Below are 4,599 nucleotides of genomic sequence, written 5' to 3' on the forward strand. Positions count from 1 at the left end.
GAGTGTTAATCCAACTTCCGGAAACTGTTCTGAATTATTTCACTAGACCCTTTTAAAAGGGGATTAGTGGGGCTTTGGGAGCAAAATCGTTCTGTTTTATTCAATCTCTGATTTTATGTTATAATTACTGGCTGCAAAGGCTCCGGAATTAGCATGCGGGCACTGTCAGGACATGATGCAGGTGCTGTTCTAATGGTTCAGCTTTTTAATTAAGAAAAGAGGTAAGAAAATGGAATCATAAAAACACTTTTGTGAGAGCGAGAACATTGCAGTGACTGCATGAATAAAGCCATTATACCTTCCACTGACAGGTCAGCCACTGAAACGCTGACTTACGACCTTTTCAGGGCCAGACAATAGTTAACAGCTTTCTCACCTTGTCCTCACACAATCTTTTTTCCTAGGACAGATCTTATGGAAATTGTCCTCTAAGTAGCTTGACTTTCACAGAGGATATTGCAGTTAGAATGGGTATATATTCAGACTGAAATATCTGCTCTTGGGTCCCTATTCCAGATGTCTCATTCTTTGGATCTCTGGTTGCATGGGAGGGGATAGGGAGAGGGGCTCAGAGACCAGGTGAGGGGATGGAATCTACCCTGAGTGAACCACACAGGCCCCTAGGGCCAAGTGCAAGGTGGACTCCTCTTCTGTCCTGAGGAAAACAGATCAACCAGCGCCCAGACTGCAGCTGCAGGGCTTCTCTGCATTAGGCTGTTCTTGCAGGAAGAAAACCCCACACAAATACTTCATAGGCTTTTGGGGGGCAGCCTCACTTAGAGGGTGTGCTTGAGTCTTTGCTAAGTTCCCTCGGTGCCCCAGTTACTCCCAAGTGATCTTCCCCTGAAGGTAAAATTGTCCTTGCCCACACCACTTCAAGACAAGTTCTCCAGGGTTCCCTTGGCAGGGAAGCTAGAGCTGTATCAGTTGGGGGGACTCAGTCTATCCAGGTCCTAATCCACATCCGGGATTTTTTTTCCCTATTCGCGGTTTTGCTTAAATCCATAGTCCACACTTGGATTGTCTCCCCTTCCGTCTGGCAGTAGTGAAACTTCCACACATGCCTTATCTCTCGGGTGGGGCGGAGGCTCTGGCTGGTGACCTGGTCTAGGGCCAGCATCCAGGCCTTGCCTTTCCTGAGGAGGACGGGGACGCTCCTGGGCTCTACCGAGAACAATGTGAGTATTAGGATATCAGCTGCCCTCGCAATGATCATGCGATTTTGTTTTCACGGCTGAGGGGGCTTTTTTCCAATGTAAATCAAGCGCTTTAGTTATTAAGGCCGAACACTAATCTCCAACAACCTTGACATAATGTGGCCGGGCGCGCGGGCCCACTTCGCACCTGCAGTCTGAATAGGGCTCCTTGTCAATGGGGGACACGCTTGTTGCCCCGGCTTGCAGAGGAGGGGGGGGTGGAATAAGTCAAGCTTTGTGAATGCCCATGCGCGGGCTCCCTCTCGCCTTTGATCATCGGGAATGGCTTCTAATTTGTCCCCTTTTCATTGCAACAACGTTTTCAAGGCTCTTTCCATTTTTCCAAACCACATTTTTATAAAGAACATAAATCGCGTCCGGAAAACAAAAGAGAAGCGCACGGGCTAACTGGAGCTTTCCCTCTGGAGCGGTTCGCTACTTCGAAAAGATTGCTGGTTTCTGCAATTGCTGGAAGGCCCCAATGGTACAGAGCTCCAGATGTGGGGGGAGGGAGGAGGAGAAGGAAGAGGAGGAGGAGGAAGAGGAGGATGAGGAAGATAAAAGGAGGAGGAGGAGGAGGAGGAGGAATGGAGGGAGGGAGGGAGGGAGGGAGGACAAGTTAGGATCTGGGGAGGAAGGGGTTCCAGCGTGGGCAGGCCATAACTGGGCAGTTGGCAAGGCTCTTTTGTCAGAAACCCAGGGACCTAAGAGGCAGATTCCTAGGTCTCTCCTAACTCAGCAGGCAGTTCGATTCTCTTTTCTCACATAAGGCATGTGCGGGCATTCGCCCCATTCTGACCACTCCTTTCACAACGTTTTTCTGTTCTTCTAGCCTTTTCCGTCAATCAGATGCCACCCTGAGTCCACCACAGAGCGGATGGACTTGAGAAACAATCTCGTAAAGCTCCCTGTCCACAGAGAAGTCCCAAATCTTTCGCCGGAAATCCAGAGAGCATTCTAGGAACACCCCTGGTAAAACCTTACAGGAAAATACTGATTAGTGCGTTTATCCTGGTCACAAAGCAATCTCCCTTCAGGGTGTGGCTTTTATTCAGGATTGGAATTCATTCAGCATCTAAACAGGAGCACAAAGGCATTAGGCATCCACATCTCATTTGGTGACATATTGTCAGGCTGCACACCAGTGGGTACCTCCATTGCTCCTCCCTCCCCAGCCTCACTCCAAGCACTGGTCCAGTTTAGGTGTCCCAATATCCTGGGGGACTTCTTGCCAGAACGCACATTCTATCGGAGTTCTTGCCTATGCCCCTTATCTAGATCAAATAACTTTTGTGAGCAGACTGGCTTCTTTTTCTTTCTCTTGTCAGTTGTTACTTAAGTGTAGTCTCCCAGAAAGAAAACTCACATAACCCACTAATACAGCTGATAACACTTTGACGTCCTGTCAAGAAGCACACGTCCTTCAAGGAAGAAGTCAACATTTGTTTTTCGCATTAAAGGGCGTTTAGTTGCGGGCGGGGGAAAAAATAATTCTAAGGACCACTTTTTAATTCTCTGGATAGCAACCGCAGGGGTCTAAAAGAAAATAACTGCGATGGCTATAGACACAAATAACTAAATTACCAAAACGTTAGCATATCTCTGGGCTTCATTAATATGTAACAGACTCCCCAGTTAATCTCCAAAAGCTAGTGTTCCCCCTGTAAAATAGCACTCTGGGACGAATTGTACATGAGATCAATCACTGCTAATGCAGGAAGGTTTGCTGTAAGAAAGGAGGGAAAAGCTATTTACACCTTCAAATAGAAGCTTTTCAGATTTAAGAGTAAGAGCCATACATCACCAAGAATAAATGATTATGAATTGGTAAATGCACCCTCCAGCGATTAGCTACGCGACTCTATTTATCATTTCTTGGGTGGCATTGGTAGAGTCCCCCGCCCTTTCCCTTTTCCTTCTTTTAAAGTCATTTGACTGGAGAGAAAAGCTTGACAAGCAGAGAGGAAGGAAAAAAGAAAACACCCTGGAAAGTTTGTTTTTGCACATACTGTAAGTCATCAAAACATGGCGGAGCAGACAGAAACAGCTGTGTAGAGAAGTCAGGAAGCACTGTGACCCTCCTTGGTTTCCTTGTTCCATGGGGAATGTTTGCACACTGGAACTGACAGGTCAGCAGGCATCACTTTCTCTCTCCTCTCCCTCTACAGTTTCTTTTTTCCCATAACCCTACCACACAGATACTTTACCTACCGTTTGTGAAATTCTTAAATCTGCCCTCTCTTCTCTTTCCTTTCCCTTCCCCTTCTCCAGCTGGAAGGAGGGAACTTGGCTTGACAGGTGGGTGGGGTGTTCTGGCTTCCCCTGGACCAAGCTGGAGCTGGGAGGGAATCCTTCTCCTAGCCACAGTAGTCGGGGGAAACCAGCTTTGGACAAGGCCAGGGTCAGAGACCCCTGGGGACCTGCTTGCTGTTTACAACACAATAGCATATGCAACCTCTAAACATTCCCAGAAAGATAAAGGCAGAGCGGAGGGCTGCCTTAGCCCTGACTAAAACAGAGGGCGACTCCCTTGCCAAGTTCCAATCGATCCGAAAACTAAGGGAAAGCCTTGAGAGTGGCTAAGGACGGGAGTTAGACTTGGAGCTGGACTGGCATAGAGACATACGATATGGGAAATTCCTGGTGGTAGTGAGAATCTGCTCAATACAGAGTGGAAGGATGATTCCATACCCTTGAAAGTTGGGGTCAGTGAGAGCATCCTGGATCTAAAGCCTATTAGGTGCCTATAGGCTAGCAGTTGTAAACGACACCAACTCCTCATGGGACAGGGCCACTATCTTCACCTGAAGGCGGTGGAGGAGTCAGTGCCTGGCCTATTTGATGGGCTTTCAAATACCTGTCAGGAGGCCAGACAGAGCAAGTGTCAGAGGTCACTACTCCAGGATACACCTGCCCACTAGTCACTGTTTCCAGAGAACGATGGCCTCCTGAACAGGCAGGGGCCCATCTTTAATAATGGTCCACTTTGGGTACTTGGGTTGGGACTGTGTGCAAACTCTTTAAAGGGCCCTGTGTCTTGGGAGTATTCAAATTGGGAAGGAGGTTGAAGCTTTGGAAGTCAGTATTTGTGGGCTACCAGGAACTCCCATTTGAAATACAGCACTGTGTTCCCATGATGTCACACAGTGAATCTAAGCTGTGTCTGGGTCCTATTTTCTTAGCTTGGCTTTGTGGAGAGTTGTGGCTCTACATATGTCACAGTCCATAAGTCTCTCTTACGGATGGTTTAAGTGAAGGTACAGCCCCAGTCTTGCAGATTGTCTGATGGTTGTGAAATAACTACAGAGCATTCCCTCATAGGGAAAAGCAGGGCCTATTTCAGGTTTTCATTATGAAGTATTTTTCAAGATAACATGTTTAAAGGATGTGTTGTGCATATATA

The sequence above is a fragment of the Nannospalax galili genome, unplaced genomic scaffold (assembly GCF_000622305.1).
Source record: "Nannospalax galili isolate Female #2095 unplaced genomic scaffold, S.galili_v1.0 scaffold80, whole genome shotgun sequence".
NCBI classification, from domain to species: domain Eukaryota; kingdom Metazoa; phylum Chordata; class Mammalia; order Rodentia; family Spalacidae; genus Nannospalax; species Nannospalax galili.